Below are 25041 nucleotides of genomic sequence, written 5' to 3' on the forward strand. Positions count from 1 at the left end.
GAAAAAAAAATCAAACAAGAACATAACATTTGTAATTAGATTTATTTCACTTAGCTCACATGAACACTTAACCACGCCAGTCTTTGTACAACTTCTTTTTTTTAAAAGAGAAAAACTAGGTGCCTGCAGGATGGCTCAGCAGGGAGAGGGAGGTACTTGATGAGAAACCCTGAGTTCAATCCCTAGGACCCATTGTGGAAGAAGAGAACCAAGTCCAGCAAGATGTCCTGACTTGCACACTCAAATGTACACACACAGACACACTAACTGTTTTTACTGATTACTTTTTATTTAAAAAGGGGAAATTACTCTTAAATTATTAACAAGTACAAGTCCTTTATTCCTTTTAACTGATTTCCTACTATTAAGATACTTGGCCATCTGTTTTGTTGTTGTTGTTGTTTTGCTTTTTGTTTTTTGTTTGTTTGTTTTGCATTATAAACAGCATTCCAAATATACAAGAGCACTTTCTTAGGACACAACCTAAAAGTAGAGGAACTAGCTCTGGCATTTGTAGGTGACAACAGTTTTTCCGTAAAATGACCTTAATACTAGAACTTTTTATTTTTTCTTTCTTTATTTTTAACTTTGGTGTGGGTGTGCACGTGCGTGTGAGCAGGTACCCACAGAGGCCAGAAAAGGGTGTCAGATCCTTCAGAGCTGGAGTTAACAGTGTGTGGAGAGACATCTAATGTGGAAACTGTTTTTTACCACTGGGCCATCTTTCTGGAGTATAGAAATCTAGACCCTGAACCTTTTATTTTCAAAAATTTGAAAAGCACCCAGAGAAACAGTCCTGGTTCCTATACTTCTAAGTATTTAATAATCCCAGCCATTATTACCAAAGCTTTTCAGACACCATAAAGTTTCCTGGCCCACAGAATTTACTAATTTGACTCCATGAGAGACACAAAGAAGCTCATAGCAAAAACCAGGAGCTAAGACCCACGGTGGACAACCGTCAGTCAAGACAGGGCAAGATGGGTGGAAGGCACAGAGAAAGCCTATTCCAATTTCCAACAGGACGAAGGAGAGGCAGCATCAAAGACAGGGTTTTGAACAACCTGTGGATTACAGAAGCCAGAGATAGGCAGAGTGACAGGAGGTCATGGGAGCAAAGGGTCAAAGGAAATAAGTGGGAAAACCCTGACGAGAAGGATCTCAGGAGGAGATGAACACGACCTCACAGGAACCGAGCCCCTCTCAAGAATCCCACAGGGGAGAGAAGGCCAAGAGAGGCCTTGTGGAGGGTTAATCCAGGACAGACTCAAAGTGGATTAGAGCATTACAGCCACTGAAGGAACTGTGCAGGAACTGTGCGGGGATATGATGATGAGGGGATAGCAGGGAAACCAGACAACACTTGAGAACCTAGGTTATGAATCCATTTGGTCTAGTTCATTCACTCTGCTGAGAAAACAAGGCCCCTAAGACAGAAGACATGAGAGAAAGCAAACTCAGCATGTCAATCACACTGGACAATTCTGAGGGTCCTTGTCCTCTTCTATGATGCTTCCAACCACAGCTCACCTGAGATCACATAATCATTACGTTAAGGATGAGGAGACAGATCCAGAGAAGGCAACAACGCCTTGGTTCTGGCACGAGCAAGTTACCAGACAGCATGTGTGCCAGGTGAAGGACAAGAACTGGGAAGACTTATTCTTGGCTTGAGCAAGTTACACAGCAGCATCACTGAACAAGATTTGGAAGCTGGGAGCATGGATCAGTGTCAGGGAAGAAAATGAAATGAGTTATTAGAAAGCCCTCTAAGATGGGGAATAGGCAGGTGGATATATTCGTGACCAGAATATGGGCCAGTAACATGTATTCCAAGATCACCTGGAATACATGCTGTCTATAACACCCATCCTCTGGGCTTCCCTTCCAAACCTGATGGATTCTTGTGAGTTTTCCCATGATTAACCCCCTTCTTCCTCTTTGCGATGCTCCCTGCTCACCTCCAACCCCATGCATTTCCCACTCAGGGTACATCCACCTTCTCGGGAGCCCAGCTCTAGCCTGTCTTCCTGTGTCCTCTCAATCTGGTCACTGCCATCATGATGGTAGCTCCAGGAGGATGGGAAGTTATTTCCTATTTAGTTCACAAGTTATGTCTTCAGGGGTTGACATACCACTTGATGCACGGCAGACAGCCAAAGGACACATACATGGAGCATAAATGAATTGTACCCCGTCTTTGTCATTTCACCTCTGTAACTCTGATCTGACCACTGTCATCCTCAGCCTCCAGCCCATCCCTCCACCGAGTCCATCCTTGACCAAACACCAGGCAAAGAGGATTCTATAAGAGTTCAGGGCCATCTATTTCTACGCTATCCCCTAGTATATCCCTGCTAGCATGCACGCTTGCTAGTTAGTCTTCCCTCCCCAAAGCCTGTTGCCTTGACAGGGCTTCCCCTTCACACACCCCATTCTCTTCTCAAGCAGGTTGCAACCTAAACATCACCCACCCAGAGTGCTAAACTAATCAAGCGCTTCAACCCTTCTCCCAACTATTCCCTCCCATCTCTTTCCCCAGCTCTCATTTCTCCACTTTGCTTTTACCCAGCTTCAGTCAATGACTCAAAACCCTTTAAGCTCATGGCAACAGGTCATTCGTCTGAAATGAGAAAAAAAAATTTTCCTATGCCCAACCTAAAAAGTATTATTCCTTCTATACCACTGTAAATCAGGTGTGTTAATTTGATTTAAATTTACAGGAGCAATGAACTATGTTACTATATCAAATATGTACTTAAAACTATTAGCTATCAGGTCATCTGTTATTATTTCCAATAGAGGATAAAAATTCAGGACTCAGCAAAGAAGGACAGGGAGACATAACCAAAGTGTCTTTCACAGGCAATCAACATGCAGACAGTATGAAGGACCTGCTACCTTCTGCCAGCTGGCCGCTTCAACCAGGGAAGACCACTGAGAACAGAAGTCACATGTCACACAAAGCTGGGACTGGAAGCTCCTTGAGAAGAGCCATTTCCTTATTTACATTCCCACCCCCATTTATAGAACAAAGGAAAAATAGGAAGAAACTACCTACTTATTCCAGAAGAGAAGACAAGCCCAAGCCACAAAATACAAGGCAGGACCCAGCAACCAGCCATTTTGGATTCTGACCGACACTGCCGGCCTTTGGGTGTTGTATGACAGAAACAGAAAAGGAGGATAATCAGGACGGTCCGTGAATGACAGCATACTGTTCAAAAGGCACAAGCCACAAACAGGAAAGTGATGCAGCACGCCTGCCTGTCAAAGAATCTTTGCACGAAGGGAGAAAACACTCCCCAGCATGCGAGGCAGACAAGTCCTCTGCTCACAGCTGAGCAGGGGAACCATGAAACACCCTTTCTCCCTTTCAAAGCCAACAGATACCTGGCAGATCCAAAAAGACCCCAATACTTGCTTTCGGAATATAGGGTCCATTTCAAAATGTAAGATCCCAGGTGGCCTACAAAGAATAGTAGATGCTCATGGAAATGAAGGCAACCAGCAATAGGGAGAAAGGACAGTGCTGGGAGGTCAAGGGTGGTCCCCAGCTGCAGTGTCCCATGAGAGGACAGCAGAAGCAAAGCAGATGGACGCCACCAGGCAGTAGCATGACACCCAGGGGTCCTAGAAACGGGCAAAGAGCACAGTTAGGGTTGAACCCCAGAATGCCCTTTGGAATGTCCTTTATGGGTTCATACACTCAAATGAACACATTCCACCTCTAAGCCCCTTTCCTCACCTGTAAAATGGGCTGTTTCTTCTACGGTGCCAACAGTCAGGTCGAGTGCTTTGTGTTACTGTCATTGGGGATGCGGTGATGGCTGCACCCCTAAGCATTTTAGCAAAAACATCCTTCTATTCTGTGACCCCAACCTAAATACCTCTAATAGGAAGGAAGCTAGCAAAACCACTGATTAACCTACCAATAATTCCCACTCAAGAATAGCATTAGTTATCCATTTAACAAAAAAAAAAAAATGCTTTCAATTTCGATCTACTCACTCTCCTTCAGAAATATGGCAGAGCTGTGGTTTATAGCTGAAAATAAAAGACACTTAGAGCAGAATTTGAATTATTTTTTTTTCCTATAGGTCTAAAGGTGGATGATGGAGTAAGACATATTGGGCAACCACCTCCAGTTGGAGCTGACGATGAGCTCTAACACAGCAAAGCCTTTGCACTGTGGAAGAAGCCCAGTCTGGCTTAGCCAGTGGCTCACTGTAACAGCCATGTCTCTTAAAAATGAATCCACTGGTACCAGTAATTCCGTCAACTAAAACCACTTCTCTAGATGCCATCACTCTGTAAAAGTCAAAGTGACTTAAAAGGCGTGGCAGAGAATTACTGTCAATGAACTTTGTACGAGGAGCATGAACAACCCCCTCTCCAGCAATTGCCAAACCAACGAGGAAAAACAAACCTCCCGTAACTCAGTGGGCTGGACTCTGGGGCTGTGTTAAGAAAGACAAGAGGCGTGTGGCTCTCAAGGGGTCAGGAAGACTTCTCAAAGAGAGGAATCCCTGAAGATAGTCTGAAGACAGGCAAGGGTTTGCTCTCCTTCTGTTTCTAGGATCCAAAATTAGGCCTAACAAGTATAAAGGACGGAACATTCAGGCAGAGGCTGGTGGCAGCTTGAGGAAACCTGGGGTGCAACAAGTGCGGCAAAGAGAGTCAGAAGGTAGCAGGGCAGAGGCCAGAAAACAGACGGAGGCACGCACTCAGAGGGCCTGCTTCACTTTGCACATAGGACGGCTTTCAGACTCCCCAACATGCAACAGATCCACACTACAGCTCTGAGGTTTGCTAGGTCACAAAGTGGCCCCGAAATCTGTGCATTTGAGAAATGGCAGATGCTGACTTTGATGTTTCTGTTACTATTCTTTGAGACCCAGGAAACGACCCTTAACTCTCTCGTCACTACCCTTTCTCTGCACCCACTAAGATCTGCAGCATGACCCAGGGAAAAGCCTACACACCTGTGTCTCTCTCCCTCTCCCTGTGTGTATGCACGCGCACGCGTGTGTGTGTGTGTGTATGCGCGTGTGTGTGTGCACGCGCATACATGCCTGCCTGTGCAGAGAGGAGGTAGACGACTTGTCTTCTATTGTTGTCCACTTTACTACCATCAGAAAGGTTCTCCCTGAGCCAGAAGCCTGCCCTTTTGACCATGTTAGCTAACCATGGAAATCCTGGAACCACCTCCCTCCACACCCTGCTCACTCCCAAATGCTGAGAATACAGGTACATGCACCCATGCCTGGCTTTATACCGGAGTGCTTGGGATTTAAACACAGGCAGGTCCCCCAGGCTTGCATGGCAAGTGTGTTTTACCACTGAGCCATTTCCTCAGCACCTGCATCTCTTTTTCTTGACTTCGCCTAAGCAAGCCGAGAAAAGCAACCTGTACAGAAAACACACGAACCGCACACTAAGGCCAAGAAAAAAATGGGGGGGAGTGGGAGAGTGAAGACAGAGCCTCCCCCAGCAGCTGATTCTGCTGTCCTTTCAGGTCTGAAAGCACAGCCCCAGGGGAGGGAGAAGTGGGGCCTTGACCTGCAGTAAAGGGCAACTAACCAGAAAATCAGATGGGGAGGGGGGGAAACAATGTTATGGTAACAAACACTGGTGATACTCCAGAGTTTGTCAGAGTAGAATTTTCTGTGTTAAGTGTAAACAGACACAATTCATGTTAAGCCTTTTATCTTCACGTGTCAAGGAGGACGTGTTTACACTGTGTATGTACATTTCTATTTCATACAGACAGCCAGCCTGGTCACCTGACACATTCCGTAAGTGAGAGCAGCGGCGGGCGTGTAAGGGATTTCCATTACACGGGTGACTTTGAGAACAGAAATTTAAAAACACAGTGTAATCTGGATGTGTGAAGTGTTCTTTGCCACCCTAAAGAAGAGCCATCTCACCATAGAAACAATCTAAATATCTTTGTGCATATAATGCAGTTCTGAAGGCTGGGCGCATGAAAACCAAGGCTGTGTGTGGCACGGAATTTAGAGAAGGATGAGGCGCTTTTAGCCTACCGTGCCAATTAAGAAATGGAAAATGTACAGGGAATTAATTCCAAGGCGAGGAAACACACTCGGGTGTCCCCTCCACGTTAAGGCACCTGCAGCCAAACAGTTCTGTGCAGGATGGAGCTGTGTTTGCTTCAGCAGAAGAGCAACTGTTTCCAGAGATCTTCCTAAGAACACTTCATTTGCTCTGACAGCCATTCTACACCCCTTTCTGGTCCTAAAATATCCAAAAATCCAACATTCAAGGCATCCGATTTAGAGTAAGACTCCTGCTATATATGTCCATATTTTTAAGCAGCATACAGGGTCCAGGAGCTAATACTCCCACCTGCTTCCCAGGCTCTGCTTCACTGTGAGGCCTTCCCAGGACTGAGCCTCAGCAGGTCACATACCTCCATCCTCACCTCGTACTCCCAACAGTGAACTGCACAGCTAGAAGCTGGTGCGAGAAAGGGGAGGGGGGCACTCTGGGGAGCAGTCAAGCCAGGACAAGCCTGCAGTGAGTATGGGCCTGCAGAGAAAGCCCTCCACTTTTCTTTTCCCTCTCCTGAGGTGTGACTTTCCGCTCAGAAGCAGGCAAGCATTCTATGCAAAAAACCCCACCTGTCCTCCTGCAGGCTGGCTTGACCCCACCCCCCACCCTCCTGCGCACTCTGGGCTGACACCCCACCCCCACCCCACCCTCCTGTGCACTGGGCTGACCCCCCCACCCCCCAACCCTCCTGCATGCTGGCTTCCCCTGTCAGATGTGCTGCATCTTTCTGCTTCCAGGCCACGTGCTCATTTCCAGAGTGTCTGTCTTCGTCCTACAAAGTTCCAGTTTCCTTAAGTGACCTGAGCTCATGTTAATGAACCAGTTACCAAAAACGAAGCTGATAATCAGTGTGGAAACCCCATTCACTCACATTTTCCTTCAACCCTATGACGGGATTCTGCATGGTGGTGTCAAATTATGAACCTTGGGCTAGAGGATAAAATTCAGGAGGACAGCCCTTGTCTGGCATGAACGAAGCCCTGGGTTCTATCCCCATGTGTGGAAAAAGAAAAGAACAAAAGAAAAATGTTTAAATATAAACATGTGTAAATATGCGTGTAAACTCTTTTGTGTGTTTATATACATGCCTGCTTGTACCTCCTAAAACATGGAGGCTTCTGATTTGGGGATTCTGCGAGAATAATTCTGAGTCCTCATTAGACATCCAGAAGGACTGAGACCAGTCAGTCACTCCAGGCCTCATTTCCTTGTGGTTCAGATGCAAGTTTGGAACTAAATTTATTAATTCTCCCAACACACAGATAAGTAAGCTTATTACAAGCTAAGTGCTTCCCAGGTGTTGAGAAGTCAGCAGTGATAAAAACGTTGGACTTCATGGGCTGACAGAACAGACAAGCCCACCCACTCTGTGTCAGTGACCCAGAGTCAGGACACAGACCATGCTGTGGACTTGATGCACATGCAGATCAAGATAAGAGCGCTCTAAGTAGACACATAAATTGTAAGACATGATAAAATGTGAGTCCGAGACAGCAGAGATGGAATAGTCAAATAGTACTAAAATCTTCACCAAACCATAACTCGGGAGGAGAAGTCCCTGCAAGCAGGTAGCTGATGTTAAGACTATAGGGGACCAGAGAAGTGGGAGTGTGTGTGTGTGAGAGAGAGAGAGAGAGAGAGAGAGAGAGAGAGAGACAGAGACAGAGACAGAGAGAGTGAGTTAGAGACAGAGCACACACAGGAAGAGGAAGGCAAGACCAGCAAAGAGTTCACTTCACCCAGAAGATACTCAAATCCAAGGGGGAAACTTCCTACAAAGCAATGAAAAGGGACAGCCACTGTGGACTCCGGGATATGAACACTAGATAAACATGAAGTGTGAAACAGTCAGCCTAACCAAACAATACTATAGGGAACCATGCATTCACGTTTATGGCAGTATTGATCACATCAATCAAAATATGGAAAAGACTCAGTGATGACCAATGGATAAACAGATAAAAACAAAATCTAGATGTTCAATAGAATATTACTTGGCCTTGAAAGGGAATGAGACTCTAAAGTATGGCAAGGATGAATGAACCTTGAGGACACTGTGCTAAGTAAAACATGCCAATCAAAACAGGGGTCTAAGCCCGGCGGTGGTGGTGCACGCCTTTAATCCCAGCACTCGGGAGGCAGAGGCAGGCAGATCTCTGTGAGTTCGAGGCCAGCCTGGTCTACAAGAGCTAGTTCCAGGACAAGAACCAAAAAAGCTACAGAGAAACCCTGTCTCGAAAAAAATCAAAAAAACAAACAAACAAAAAAAATCAGGGGTCAATCATCCTACTTTATCAAGTATATAGAATAGATAAATCAAAGGCACAGAAAATAGGAAAAGTGGTTACCAGGGACAGAAGGGATAAAGAAGTGGAGAGTTGTATATGGTATAGTTTTTCAAGATGAAAAGAAATTTGGAGATGTGGTTAACATAAATTATACAAACGTAAACTATGAAAACAGTTCACAGTCTATTTTCTATGTAATTTGTCCTTTTTTTTTTGAGGCAAGAGGAAAACGGTCGTCCCATTTTACTTTACTCTTAATGCAGTCACACAAAGGTAAGAGAACAGCTGAAGGCAGGAATCATACCTGCTACCACAAATCTGAGAGAGTCCAGCATGCTGGGAGGCAGGTTGGACCACAATTCTACTACAGTGCACACACACACGGGCCCAGGGGCCCAGCAAGAATCCTACACTGACTCCATAAAGAGATGAGCTCCACACATAGCTCACCTACAGGCAGACACACTGAGGCAGCTGGGTGCTGCATGCACCTCTTGGATTGTACAGAAGCCAGGACGCCATATGCTACCCACATCTATGCAAACCAAATTTAACAGCACCTCACTACGTGGTAGGACTGAAGGACAGAACTGCACCCGTCATTGACTTGCTAACTGTAAATGTTGGGCTGTGAGCCAGGCGGTGGTGGCGCACGCCTTTAATCCCAGCACTCGGGAGGCAGAGGCAGGCGGATCTCTGTGAGTTCGAGACCAGCCTGGTCTACAAGAGCTAGTGCCAGGACAGGCTCCAAAGCCACAGAGAAACCCTGTCTCGAAAAACCAAAAAAAAAAAAAAAAAAAAAAAAGTTGCGTTGTTTTCCTTGATGCAGGTTATGTCTGAATGTCAAAAGGGCTCTTGCCTTATAAAGGATCATGGGAAAGAGGGGGATCTTGGGCTCTAACCTGTCCACTCCCACCATCCTTGGCTACACTTCTATCATCACCCTCACCTCACCTCATCATGCGATAGCCTCTGTCTCTCCTGTAATTTCTGCCCTTTCTCTGCTCTAATACCTGCAGACTCCCCACTATGGGTAATACTCTTTTGTATTCTCCAAGTATCGCGAGGATAATGTGAACCTCTAATTTCTACAGAGGCAAGCTGTACTTCTCACTAAGACTCTGCGAGACAGAGGAGTCCCTACCCACCAGTCCAAAAAACCCACCAACTCAGCTCCCAGCATCCTACCATGAAAAATGTCGGAAACCAATGCCCACCTAGGTCTTGGCTCTCAGAATCATCTCAACGCTTTACACACGAGCCCCAACATGGCAGTAAGATTTCCATAAGCATCCTAAAACCAGCACCAACCAAAGGCAAAACTACAAGAAATAGTGACGTAGAATGAAGTCAGGGGTCATGAGCCACAAGTCGGCATGCACACCACAGTCACTAGGGATTCTGACGTGTGTCTTTCCCTTCCCAAGATCACATGCTTTGTCTATAGAACTGCAGAAAACAATCTCATCACCACCCTGCTGACAGAATGAGGAAAATATAAACGGCATCAATCAGCTTAGTAACAGTGCAAGGTGCTGACTAACGAACAGGATGGAGGGCCAAGGTGCTCCCTCTGGGTCACATCTATTGCAGTGTTTCTATCGGCCCCTTCATCGAGGACACTGATACACTGTTCCTCTAATTCAAGGACGAGTTTCCAGGGGAGATGGAAAAGGCACTGGATGAGAGCGTCAAGAGCTAAAAAGATCAACAGATTGGAACTGCAACGGAGAGGAAATTATGTTATTTGGACACTGGGTGCAGAAAAAGAAACGCACAAATGTAGGAGGTGTGAAAAAGACTTAGGCAACTTAATTAGATATAATTTCTCTATGTGATGATGGGGTGCTGTGCCTGTACCCCCCCATCAGACAATCTTGGGCTACACTTAAGTGGCCCTTAGTAGAATAAGAGATGGAAGAAGAGACCCCAAATTGTGGGTTTCTTTCCGCCTCCACACTTGAACAGGCAAGCCAAGGGGCAAAACATCTAAGGGACAGGCAGACAGAGGCAAAGACCAGAAAGTCATCACAGGGAACAGCTACAGAAACTAAGCACACCAGGACCCTAGGAAGGGCTCTTTGGGTCCCACATGGCCAGCTGGGAAAAGCAGACCAAGAGTTTCAGTCAATACACACAGAAGGATTTACTGCAGATCACACTAAACTCTCTAGGAAGGTAACAAGCATTTCTGTGCTGGAGCCCGTTTTTGTGATTTCATAGGCCTGCTTGTATTGCCATTGAAACTCCTGGGCTCTTAGATGCCTTGGTCTTAAGAGTTATTTTTATTTTACATGTATGTCTGAGTGGCTGCATGTATGTATATGTACCACATACCTGCCTGGTGGCTACAAAGGCCAGAAGGGGGAGTCAGATTCCCTGGAACCAAAGTCACAGGTGGTGTGTGAGCTGCCTGATGTGTTTGCTGGGTCCTCTGCAAAAATAGGAAGCGCTCTTAACAGCTATACTATCTCTTCAGCCCCTGTCTGTCTTGTGCATCGAAGGAAACAAGGTAAATAAGGACCATGTTCCCTGTTTGGGATCACACTGGTATTGGGGAGTGGGTAGAAAGAGGACTAAATCTAGGTTACTGTATGCAATTTTATGGGACAGCGTTCTTGTTTGGAGATCTCACTCAAGACTGAAAAGGATGCTACAGCCAGGTACAGAGCACTGAGGAAGGACTCCCACATTGTGTACCCTGAAAGCCGTATGATCAGTGTAGGCACTTCCCTATGGTGACTAGTAGACACCTCTGTTAGCATCTCCTCCATCGTCCCTCAAAGACTGACACTAAGGGAAGCTGGAAAAGGCACAGCAAGGCTTCGTTTTCTATTTCACAGCCCGTAAGTGAAAGGATAAAGTCCTGCTTCTTTGGGGAAATTACTGTTGTTCCAGACCTAATACCCCTAAAAATCACGTGTTTCCACAAACAAAAGAATGTAAATACAGAAGTCATAACCCACAGGAAGAAATGAAGACAGAAAGCACAACTCAGCGTAACATAACCACAGAAACTCTACAGGCATTCTCAAAGGACAGAGGCATATCTCATAAATTCCATTCACAGGATCCCAGCTTCATCAGGCATCTGCCACTCACTCCCCATCTCCACCAAATCACATTCCTTTCTTTATCTCAACTCCCAAGTAGGCAGCTGCTTCCATGTAGCACTTAGATACCATTCAAACTTCTCTCTGCAAGGTGGGGGAAGCGGGCCTCCTTGGTTTCACTGCACATCCTTCACTTGATGCTAGCATTCAGATTACATGAAGAGCCTAACAGTAAGAGCTACCCTACCACCAGGGGTACCTGCAAGATGGCTCAGTGGGTAAAAGGTGCCTGCCACACAAACCTGGTGACTGTTTCAATTGCTAGAACGCCTGTAAAATTGCAAAGAGAGAAATAACTCTACATAGTCATCTTCTGATCTCCCCCTGGCCCTCATGATTATACACCCCCAAACACATCCATACACAGAGAGAATAAAAGTTTTCAAATAATTTTTTTAATGTTACCACTAGAGGTTAGATGGTTCATTAGGTAAAACCCTTGCTATGGAAGGAAGAGGCCTAGAGTTCATATTGCAATCTGAAGTTTAAAAAAAAATGTGCAATTTAGGATATTCTTCATTATTATTTAGTGTGTGTATGTGTGTGTGTGTGTGTGTGTGTGTACATCTCCCGGAACTGTAGTGGCAGGCGGCTGTGAGCTGCCCAATGGGGGTTCCAGAAAGCAAACCCAGACCCTCTGCACAAGCAGCAGTGCTGTTTGCATAGCCATCTCTCCAGCTCGTGTTGTTTTGCTTAGTTCTGCTTACTGTTTTTACAGGTTCTGATTGAGATACATAATTCTCAAGGACGTGGAGATTTCTGATGATCTCAAACAACCTTCAACACCAACAACACTCTTCAATGAGGTGTGAGGTTAGTACCTGCTCCTTCAACCAAGCAGGCAGAGGAGCCTAGTCAGGAACACTGCAGACTGAGGTGCCAAGAAGACAAGGAAGAAAACTAGGCCAGCCACACCCTATTCCTGGTCCAAAAAGGCAGCCGATGTCCCCAAAGCCACAAAGCAAAACAAGCGAGGGCCTCAAAGTATCATATAAGTTGGTTTTGACTGGGGGGTGGGGGGGAGGCATCTCAATTTGGTGAGTGCCTGTGGGAACTGGGGGGTGGGGGGAGGCATCTCAATTTGGTGAGTGCCTGTGGGAGACTATAGAGTGCAGCATAGAACGGATCCCACGGATAAACGGTAACGATGGGACTGAGGTTCCAACTCGAGCTCTCACAACTGTCCATCACACCCTAGCATGGACAAGGTATCAACGCGCTTAAAAGTCAGAGGAGAGCTACACCATGCAGTCAAGAACAATTATGGAAAAACAATCCAAAAGCCTGAGATGGCAAAGGATCGAGTTTCAGTGCTGAGAGAGGAGCAGACACGTTTCTTGGTAGTAGATAGCAGGGACCATGACTAAGATGAGGGCAGCTGCACAGACCCAAGTTCAGTTCTCTCAGAGGGGAAACGCTCCAACCTCCTCCTCTTTCGGGTAATGAAGGGACAGCCTGAAAGAACGCCAACCCTGGAATCTGAAGAGCACAGAAAATGGAAGATCATTCTGCCAAGGAACCAATCCATGCTAGCTGGAGAAAGCGCCGAAGGAAGGCACTATGTTCAGTGTGCCCAGGAAGCAGAAACCTTGGAGACCTCTAAGCCTGTGGGTATGGCTCCTGCAGTATGAAGCAGAAGGCAGCACCCGCTGGACGGCAGCACCCGCTGGACAGCAGCCCTGCTTAGGAACCATGTGCATCCGCCTCTGTGAGGAAGCTGCCTGGAACAAAACTCTAGGTGCAGGACCAGGAAATCACTCAGCAGTGGAGAAGTCCTCAACAAATGTCTCACGTACCAACAATAGGTACTAAGTCCTGTCCCACGTGCAACAAGCATGTACCACAAACATATCAAGGCCAACACCACCTCCATGCTGGCTGTCATCTGCTCATCTCAGACAGGACCAGCAGGGATAGGCTTCCCCAGTCAGCCACAACTCAGAGATCAAGATAGAGATGCTCACATAGGAACAGCCAGCAGAGCTGGAGGTGGGGGTAGGAAGCTGTGGAGACTATGCAGCCCCAGTAAGTCAACACCAACACATGTTCCATGTGCTTCTCAAGCTCTTTCTTCAATGCTTAAGGTCAACAGGACACAGGGCAAAGAGACATGAGGCAACATATCTGACCTTGAAAACTAAAAAGCAGGCTCTTGCAATGCATGTTCTATCCAGTCTTACCTGGATAATGGGCTCACTTCTTCCCCGGGGCCCTCCCCAATCATGTTTCCACTCCATCAAGCATCAGAGAGAAAACAATAGACTTGAGGTTGGAAAGACAGCACCGAGAGTAAAGCACTTGCTACAAAAACTTCAGTACTTGAGTTTGACCCCCAGCACTCATGTAATAGAGCCGGGCAGGAGCGACACTCGATTCTATTCCCAGTGCTGGGGAGTCGGACAGGAGGATCCTAGGGCTTGCTGGCCAGATAATGAACCTTAATTAATGAGCTCCAGGTTCTATTAGACATCCTGTCTCTAAAGTATGGTAGAGAAGAGGTTGAAGATACTCAATGACTTCCCTACCCACATGTTAACACATGTGCATGCACAAAACACATATGAACAAGCATGTATGTGTGTGTGTGTATACGTGTGTCCGTGTGTGTATGTGTACACAGAGAAAAAGAAAACGAAAGGCTCACATTACACTAACTCTGCAGTTAAATGGGAGCATCATGGTAGGTAAGTGTTGTGAAAAGAGCTTTTAGATAAAGACTTGATTCCTTGAGAGTAGATCTCCATAGATTTTCACCGGAGTCTTATACTAAGCAGCTGTTTCCCAAATGTCACTAGACTCCTGTTCTCACCACCATCTATGTTAAGGCTGCCAGAGTATGGATATGCCTCTCGCAACTAGAAGAATGCAACATAAAATGTTTCACATTGAATTTGGAGGGAAAAAAAAATGACAGCTCTAATACCACCATTTCCGGGCATGGCCACAGGGCAGCAGCAATTCTCTTCTGTGGGCTGCACATGGCCACTGGAGAGGAAACATCTACCCATAATTCCCCATGCCCACTCTTCTCATTTATCAGCTTCTCTTCCATGGATGCCATCCTCACACAGTTTGGGCAAACGGGGATACACATTTAAAGTATTCCCCACGATCTGACTTATAAAACCAAAACTCTAAATGTCCAACTTTTTAAAACACTACAAGAAGACACAGCAGTTAAAAAGAACAGAGACTATGTAGCTGACGTCTGTAAGCTCCATCCAGGCGATCAATATTAACAACCCATAAGTTACTTTGACAGTAATGTCTCCTTGACTTGATGGAATAAGAAGCACCTCAGCTCTGTGGCCGTTCCTTAAGCCTTACTTTTTTATTTAACCATATGAAAACCATTAGACAAAAATCAAACTAAGGGGCAGTCTGCATAAAAGCTGAGCAGTGGCCAAGGAGAGCAGAGCGCTGAATCACCATTACATGCTCAGAAATGGCAAAGATGACATGACCAAAGAACATGGTGTCTTGCAGGAGACCTCAACCAGTGAAGTAGCAGGGCCCTGGCGAAAGCTCTAAGGAAACCACTCATAGACCATGGTGACACAGGGTGCTGAGGGAGAAAACAGTATGGTATACAGGAGGCCTCTGCACTATCAAGGTAACTCTTTCTGTAAGCCCAGCGTTGTTCTAAAAGAAAGCCTATTTCAGAAGGCAGAACAAGGAAGCTTGTGTGGACAGGAGAACAGGAATCAAGGACAACAGTGATCCAATACGTATTTTCTAAAAAATATCATTATTATTTCTCTGCAGCTTGCTTCTTCCCATCCCCTTGTTGGCGTATGCATGAACCTGGAGTGGATGACATTGACCAACTGGCAGTGCCCACTGCAGAGGGCAGTAGGCACTGGGTGGCAGGGGAAGAAGAGGGCAGACTACCATTTCCTACTCTGATTCTGTACTGCTTGCTTTAACTCAAAGAGTTCACGGATGTATTCCTTATAATCCTCAAAGCCACTTTAAGAACAAAGATCATCTAACTATAGGAAGGGAGCCAAGATACATTGATTTGAAAAATTACAAAAGATAAATTTGTTCTTAAATAGAGCAGGACACAGCATGCTTGCTCTGTATAAAGACATATGCGAAGCTTGCCTTCTGGAGGCAGCAGAGAGAGACGGAGGAAGAGGAAAAGTTGGAGAAAGAAAGAGAAGGAGCAGGCTTGGCGTTCTTACCGTTGTCTGTGTACGTGCTTTACCATGATACCTTCTCTATAACCATCAAGAGTGTCACAAATCCTCAGCATTTATTTCTCACCTCTTCCATCTCCTTGACCCACACCCACTGGAGCCAACAGACATTTTGGAACTCTGCTTCCAAGTCCAGGACATACAACGCTCCCTTCTCCCCTCTTTCCTGACCATGGGGATGGGCACTGTCCTCTACTCTGGTCGGTCCTTTGCTCACACCGCTGGCTGGTAACAGTCCCTACTAAACAGGGTCTGCTCAGTACCAGCACTGCGCCCTGCAGAAGCATTCTGAAAGACCCATGTACTGTGGGAAACAACACTCACCCACGATGGCAGAGAATACAGGAGTACGAGCCGGCATTCTGAGCCATCAAACCAGGCATCATCTCCGGATAGTCTAATCCTTTAATGTTTCCTGATTAATCAATCAACTGATTACAAATCCCTGGAGCCCCAGCCACAGTATGAAAAAATCTAGTCCAACCAACCAAAGCGGCTCTCCTTGAAAAGGATACAAAAACAGACGAACGCTCTGTAAGTCATGCGGAGAGCGAAAACGGCACAATGAAGATGAAAAATGGCTCTTCCATTGTTGCTTTTAAGATCAAGTGATTTAATTTCACTAACATTGATTTCTGCAGGGTGATTTAATTTCCCTAACACTGACTGAGCTTTTGTTTACTTGAAGTGAACATCTGGGCAGCCAACACTTTCACCCACTTTGCAGAAAAGGAGCTGCTTTGTGAGGGGCTGTCTACATGCACAGCTGGTGAAAGGGAACCCCCAGATTTGATCAACGTAAGACTCATAAAAGCTTGAGCCTTTCTCTGAACACCTCCAATGCATTAATATCAAGCTGGAAAGGTCCCTGGAACCTCATCTATTATCCTAAGTTGTTCTAGGCTGTGACTGTGATGCCATTTTTCCAGATGGGTAAATGATGCCGAGAGATTAAATGACCATATATAAATTCTCCCACTCACCAGCAGGGGAGTAGCAACAAAGGCCTGAACTCACACTGCCCAACAGAGGGGTTTTTAGACAGCATACAGCACACAGAACATGGGTTAGCAGAGACCCTCCTGAAAGAGCTGTGAAGCCACCTGAAGCTCCCAACACTCGTCTAGGCCTTCAAAGCTCATCTCGCCTGAATGTAAGTGGCAATTCCTACTGGAATGGCATCCCTCAGGAAAACTCGGACTACACAGTTGCTGTTTTCTGTCCCGAGGGCTAAGTCCAAGGACCTGAGGAATGCTGGGAGCTGATGAGCACCTGGCCAACAGCTGCTAACTGCTGTCCACATGTCGTGCTCTCGTCCCAACTCCTCCTCTCAACCTTCAGGTTTTAGTCCATTTGCACCTATAAAAAGTTGAAATATTGGACTCAGGGGGTGGGATCATTAATCTAGCATGTGTGGATTCTATGCTCAATTGCCAACACCATAGAAGAAGGGAGGGGGAGAAAGAGGGATTGGAAAATAAGTAGCATTGCAGTTCCTCAAAAAAAAAAAAAATGGAAGTGGAACTACTGTATGATCAAGTAGAACCACCATACGGCCCCCTTCCTGTAAGGACTGAAGCAGAAACTTGAAACGCTATTGTTATGCCATGCTTATAAAAGCATAACTGATAAGATCCAAAAGATGGGAGACACCCGAGCACCCCAAAGATAAATGGATAAAGTGCTAGCTGCCATACGGCACAAACGTGGTAGAGGCACATTATTTACCGGAGTTATTATCCCAACTTAAAAAGAAGTTCTCACACAATGGGTGGGCCCTGAGGGCATTATACAGAGAGAAATGAGACAGACTAAAAGACTATGGCTCCATGTCTCTGCAGTGCCAGAGTTGCCAACTTCTTAGAGACACAAAGAATGGTGGCTGGCAGGGTGGGAGGAAGGAAGGAATACGGAACTAGTGTTGCTTTGACACAGAGGTTCTGTCCGGAAAACTGATAAAGCCCCATGTAGTTGGGCTGTGGTATATGCAACATATTCAAAGCCACTAGCCTTTGAAGTTCAAAGTGGGCACCACACAAACGAATAGCCCACTGGCAGAGTGCATATTGCTTAGCATGCACACAGCCCAGGGTTTAATCTCCAGCACCATATAAACCAAGTGTGGTATCACTCGCCTACAATCCCAGAACACAGGAGGTGGAGGCAAAGTCGCTGCATTTTTTACAAAGAAGGAGCGAAAGGTTCCACCTTTATCCTGATACGCACTCTCTCGTTGAGTCTGCAAAACACTGGGAAACGGCCACTAGAGGATCTCTCTGCTCAGGGCTGTGCTAGGCACTGCTATTCAATAAACCACAGTGGAGGCAGCCAGCTGAAGTCTCACTGTAACTGCAGACTGTCCTGGCTGAATACGTTCTTCTCCTCCATTTCAACATCTCACTATCGTTTACATCCATCAGTCCCCGGCCCCCAACTCCCCATTAAAAAGCATAAAAAGAAAAAGCAGAGCCACAGTGTGAGGCACAACCAGAGTAGGTGGCATATTATGATGAACGGGGATGACAATACAACATCTTTCCAGCTGTGATAAACATATTTAAGATCTCATAGAAGCTGCTAGCGCTAACACTGAAAACTATGAAAATTACAAGTTGTTTATAATACAGGATTTATGCCTTCGCAGCTTTTATTTTTCAGGCAGAAGTTGTCTCACTAGGAGACCCCTTCCTTACCTTCTCAAAATCAGAACTTTTTAAAGACGTGCCGAGTCTGTCACGACATCCAGTGTGATTTGACAACAGGCTGAGGCGGGAGCGGCGCAGCCTTTGAATGAGCATTATCCCACCCAATCCACTCCGAGGCCCAGCCGGCCAAGATGGTGGTGGTGCACAGGGTGATCCTGTAAGTCTGGGGAGGATCCCGAAAAGTGCACCCACCAATGGAGTGGGGACACAGCCCTCACACCTCAAACACATCGCTGAGGGAAGTCAGGGGGGTACCGAAGCAAAAACTATGGAGGAACACTACATGCTGGCTTGCTCAGCCCAGGCTTACCTGTCCAGGGATGATACTGCCCACTATAAGCTGGGCCTTCCCAAATCAACCAGTCATTGAGAAAATACCTCACAGCCAGGGGTGGTGGTGCACACCTTTAATCCCAGTATTTGGGAAGCAGAGGCAGGTGGATCTCTGTGGGTTCGAGGCCAAACTGGTCTACAGGATGAGCTAAGAAAAGGAAGGAAGAAAGGGAGGGAGGGAAGGAAGGAAGGAAGGAGGGAAGGGAAGTAGGTTGACAAAAACTAACCTGCACAGAGGATCTGTCAGTTCTGGAAAATAGACTGTTGCCTCCATGCCTCTTCAGAATGAAATGAATAGCAAGAAAAGTCAAGTTTAACTATTTATGCCATTTGAGCCCTAAATAAGATATTAAGCATAAATTTAAAAGCAACCCAGAGAATGAGACTAGTTTCTGGGTCCCTAAGGAAAATGTAAGAACAAAGTCAAACTCTTAAATTAAACCTGCAACATTTCCAAAGCAAGCCTTTAAAAGGGGAGGGGCATGTTCTAATTACAACCGATAATTTTTTTTTTCCATTAAAACATAATCTGGGCTAGGAAGATGGCTCAGCAAGTAAAATACATGCTGTGCAAGCATGAGAACCTGAGATGAAATCCTCAGAATCCATGTAAAAAGCCAAGTGTAGACACACATGCCTTTAACCCTAGACATGGATAACGGGGTTGCTCGTCCCCAGCCTAGCTCCACATTAAGTGAGAGACCCTGCCTCCAGGAATAAGGCAAAAAAAAAAAAAAAAATAGTAACAGAACAAGACACCTCTTATCACATCCACATGCAGGCATACACCATGCACTTGTATCAAAAACTAAATTAGTACTAAATTAGTACAGGTGGGAGATCCTCAATTCTTCATGCAGAATTCATGCAGTTGGATCTCCATGGGCCTTAATGGACACGGGGCCAATCAACAAGAATACCTTATGCAAACTCATAGGGGGGGATTGTCTTCCCCAGAACTCCTTGGTCCTTATTCTTCGAAGAAATACAAGTCACAGTCAATTCAAACATCATCATCACTCACCATTTCTAACAATACCAAGTCCTTGAGGGTTATGAATAGGCACAGGCCTGCTCCAGCCATCTACCCTGATAATCATCCACCCACACTACCCCATGACCAGAGTACGTGGAGGACACAACTTCCTCCCTCATCACTCTCTACCCGATGCAGATTCAAAAGAAAGCTGAGGGACCCCTCACAGTTCAAAGATGTCACAGGCACAACTAAAAGTAGATTTCATATGAGCTAACCAAAATCACAGCTCTCCTTCCTCCCTCCCTACACCAAATAACGGTAAGTTCCTAGTGGCCTTCCATCCCAAACAAGAATCCAAAGTACATTAAAAAAAAAAAAAAAAAAAAAAAAGACCCTTAATTCATGCAATGTGGGTCCAAGGACAAGAAGTCAACAGAAATTTCAAACTAGTCAATCTGACCTTACTGTTAAGGAGGTGCGGAAGTAACATGTCTCAGAACTTTCAAGTTTGAAATTGGAGCAAGGGAGCCTGAGAGGGCTCCAAGATACCCACCACAGACAACTATCTCTGGCCAGAGTCCCAGGGATGCTTCAGTTCTCTGTAGTTACGGAGTTTCAGGCACCATGTGCAGTGCCTTATGAGGTCAATGAATCAAGCAATCACAACACTACCTTAATTTTGGAGGTTTACTCAGGGAACTCCCCTGGGTTGACCCCACATATGCAAACTTCTTTTCCAGATAGCCCCTTAGATCAAAGGCCTAAACTACCAACACCCACCACACAACATTACAGCCAATGAAAATCTCCTGGTCACTAAGGAAACAGCTGGGTACAAAGACAGAGCAGAGACATAAGAAGTAAACAGGGCTGTACTCAAGAGTTGCCTGAAACAAGCCAGATGTACATGGAAGAGATACCGCCTCTAACATGGAGTCACTATCAACAGAACAGCAGAGCAAACCCAAGACGAGAAAGAGCCTGCCCATTATCCGTGAAGGGCTGTGCGATCCTCTAGATGAGAGCACCAAGCAAAGAGAGCTCTGGCAGATCTGACCAAGAATAAAAGAGAAAGCAACTGAAAAACGCCAGAAAAAAAATACATACATGGTAGGGAAAACATAAAACCCCACACACAACTGAGCTTTTTAATTGACTTGTGACATTTTTTTCAATTCCAAATACTAAACAGAAAACAAGTCAGAAGCCAACTGCACAACAATCCCCACAGACAAATTTTAAGAAACTGACACAGAACTAGGCAGTTTTTAAAGCATTCGCCTCTAAGCTTTTAACAAAGGACAGCTTATTGTCACACTATACAAACCACGGCAAGGACGCTAAAAAGAAAAGCCACTAATTCATCTTACAAAGCTGGCCTAAAGCTGATAGCAAAATCTGGAAAAGAATGCACATAGAGAGAAATATGAAGCTACGGCCATCTTTAAATCACAGATAAGAAAGGAAAACCTAAATCTGTCATTTAACAGACTAAATTTAATTAGGATTTTGAAACGGTTATCCACTACAAGCCCAAGTCATTTCTCAAGAAACCTTAAATGGGATTACCATCAGGTGATCTATTTCTACATCACACTAATAGTGTAACCGCATCTGACTCCAAAGGGATGTCCCAATGACATGGGAGGACATTCACAGCCATCCCTAATACATCACCCATGAAAACTAGACAGATAATTCTTCAACATGATGAAAACTCCCCTTAAACCAAAGGATATCACACAGACCGAGAAATATGAGAGGCATCATTAATATAAGAAAGGGGCAGACAAATATACCATGATCAGCATTTAACACAATTTTGGATGGAAAAGCCAAAGCAAAAATACCTCGTTGGGCCCATCCACCTCCACAGCAGGCTCAAGCCACAGCCACCTGCAGGAGCCAAGTGAGTTAGGACCAGCCAATAAGAAAGAGGGATAAATAACTGGTGGAACAGGGCTTGCTGACAACCCATTCTGCCTTTTTGCCCTTTATTTTTAATTTCTTCTCTATTTTTCCTGCCTGAAATACAACTGTCGTGACTGGAGGCATGTGGGCCACTTTGTGACAACAAAAGTCAGAGACAAATGCTAGTAATAAAGATACAGAGCGCAGGAGTCTGGTCCTCCGTGCCCTCTCAGAACAAAGCATACTGCCAGGGCCACACACTGCTTCCCTCCAGACTTTCTAACTTGGGAAAACTCAGCCCCTAGAGGACTAAACCTTTATTAAGAAGGTTTTTAGCTAGCATGTTCCTGTGGTGGTTTGAATGAAAATGCCCAACATAGGCTTATATTTAAACGTCTGATCCCAGTTAGTGGAACTGTTTGGGAAGGATTAGGAGGTGAGGCTTTGTTAGAGGAGGTGTGTCACTGGGGGTGGGCTTTGAGGTTTGAAAAGTCATGCCATCCCAGCTCTGGTACTCACTTGCGCATGTGCTCTTGCTCTTTCTCTCTCTCTCTCTCCCTCTCTCTCTCCCTCCCTCCCTCCCTCTTTCCATCTCTCCCTCCCTTCCCTCATGGATAAGATGTAAGCTCTCAGTTGTTCCAGTCCCATGCCTGCCTTCCGGTTCCCATGACTCTCATCATGGTGGTCATGGACTCATCCTCTGAAACTGTAAGCCCCCAATTAAACCCTTTTCTTTTATAAGTTGCCTTGGTCATGATCTCATCACATCAATAGAAAAGTAACTAGGACAATTACTAAATATCAGGAGACCTTAAGCAGATAAGGAGGTACTGCGTACTGGGAAAATGGGAGGTAGAGGTATTCTTGTTGATCATCAGTGGTTCTGTGCAGAGAAGAAATCAAGGACTCAAGTGGAAAACCATTACAAGAGGAATCACCAATGAATTAGGTAGCTGCAAGATATATCAACAAAATACCATAGCTTTCTCAGTAGATACGCAGCAGTAATCAGAGAAATGAAACAATAGGGAATCAAATTAGGTGTCAAATACCCAGCAATAACCAGAAGGAAAATTACAAGACCTTCTTGATCAGAAATAAAAGCTGAATGAATGAAGAAAAATAACATTCATACAAAGCTCAAGTATTTGGCAATGTTATTTTCCCCAAAACTGATTTACTAACCAACATAGTCAAAATCCAGATTTTCTTGGTTTGGGATTTGGGGTTTTGTTTATTTGGTTTTCCCATTTTGGGAGACACGGTGAGAAAGACTAGTAAAAACAAAAATAAAAACATGCGCATACACTCATGCTCCAAGTTCACAGAAACGAATGCTCCTCGGGCTGTAACAGGTGTAAGGAGACTACAGGGCTGTGCCTGCAGTAAATCTTCAGAGTACCTCTAACGTGCAAGACACCAGAAAAGTCAGTGACGGAAGCATGGCAAAGCATCTCGAGGGCAAAGTGAATCGTCAGAGGCAGACATCCCACATCACTGAAATATGAAGTAAGTTTTGGAAATATTCAACATTAAAAGGGAAAGAGGGAACAAGTGAGAAGTCCGTACACTTGATAAAACTTAACTGATTCTGACATGAACATGGACCTTACACAGAAGTATCATGTATTAAACACATCCTGAATTAGGAGGTAAGAGGGAGCAGGCTGAGGTTTCTAGATGCAAAGGAAGTGCTGCTGGACAACCGGGGTAACTGTTTTAATGTAAGCAAAACATGGGAACTGAGGGATGAAGATGCTACTAGCAATTTTTTTTAAATGTAAACATGGAGATACAACTTCTTTAACACTCAAACTGTGACGCTCTTCTTAGCATTCAATACAGATGATGGGCACAGCTTCTGAAGCTGAAATCTGGAGCTTCCTGGAAATTATTCTGGCAATATTTATCAAAGATCGATTGCTGATTCACTCAAACATCCTCTTCGCCCTCTTCTCTCCCCATAAAATCTTAGCATTCCTGCTAAGAAGCCGAGTTACATACTTCCCTCAAAGAATCAACCAGCGCAGGACATCAACTGTAGTACACGACTTCTTTACGATAATTTTAGTGTTAAATGCTTCAATTTTGCAGCTTATAGAATCAGTTTATGATAGACTAATTTTAATAATTTCCTTAAACCATCATATAGTGGCATAAATAATGTAAGACAGAAATAGACAATGTGCTGATAAACGGGAAAGTGCTAATAAATAACCTGGTATATACAACGTAATGCAATTTAAAATATATAAATAAGGGGGCTGGAGAGATGGCTCAGCGGTTAAGAGCATTGCCTGCTCTTCCAAAGGTCCTGAGTTCAATTCCCAGCAACCACATGGTGGCTCACAACCATCTGAAATGAGGTCTGGTGCCCTCTTCTGACCTTCAAGCATACACGCAGAAATAATATTGTATACATAATAAATAAATAATATAAAAAAGAAAGAAAAAAACAATTATATATATATACATACATGCATACATACATACATACACACACACACACACACACACATTGGAGCACCAGAGCCCTTTAGGAAAATACAACAGAAAATAACAATGGTGAAGCTATCTCTTGGCTGATTAAAGATAATTTTTATTTTCCTTTTTTAACCTAACTATGTTTTTCTCATTTTTTTCTTAATAACCATCCAGTGCTACTAGAATTTGGGGGGAGCATAAAACATAATAAAATAATTGAGAGGAAGGTGGAGGACAAATTTGCGCCTAATTAAAGGCTTGATGCTCATCATGCTATACATTATCTCTAAACAGGTCACGTGTGAAACTACTGAAGTGCTATGTGCAGGCACAGTGGTGGAAGCAAAGGTCAGAGCTGTGAAAACTGGGCTCTCTTTGGGTGCACGGTGCCAGAAGGAATAAGCATTGTCATCCAGTCTGTGGCCTGAGAATACTCAGGATATCGGTGTCTTAGATTACATTTACAGAACATCTACCATGTGTCAGAATCACTGTGTCCCCATCTTCTTACAATGAACACTTCTTGCTTTTCTGGGACCTATTTTATATTTATATTATGTTTATTAATGTGCATGTATGTATGTGGATGTACATATCACAGCAGGTGCAATTTGTACAAGTTGCTTCTGGAGTGTGGGCCCTGAGGATCAAACTGAGATGTAGTGCCAAACACCTTTACCCAATGAACCATCTCAACAGCCCTTCCAGTTCAAATTGTTTAAGTTCAAGCAATTATAACCACTGCAGTTCTACCTGCCCAGCATATCTCAATATGGTCTGATAATAAACTTTTCAACATGATAATCAGACCCCCTTTACAAATCATTTAAGTCCACTCCTCAAAGACCTAAGACTAGGTTGGTAACATTTTTGGGCACACCAATTTTCTAGTTTCTAAAGATAGCCCCAAATATTATCCCAGGAACCACCAGAATCACTGTGCCCATCAAA

General features: G+C 44.9%; 1 protein-coding gene across 2 annotated transcripts in view; it reads right to left on the bottom strand.

The window, feature by feature from the left end:
* Igf1r (insulin like growth factor 1 receptor) overlaps window positions 1–25041 on the bottom strand; it is a 274877-nt gene that overhangs the window by 229237 nt on the left and 20599 nt on the right. The gene's annotated exons all lie outside the window — the stretch shown is intronic.

This window comes from Microtus oregoni, unplaced genomic scaffold (assembly GCF_018167655.1).
Source record: "Microtus oregoni isolate MIOR12 unplaced genomic scaffold, Mior012 000000F_ref0000247, whole genome shotgun sequence".
In the NCBI taxonomy this organism is placed as follows: Eukaryota; Metazoa; Chordata; class Mammalia; order Rodentia; family Cricetidae; genus Microtus; species Microtus oregoni.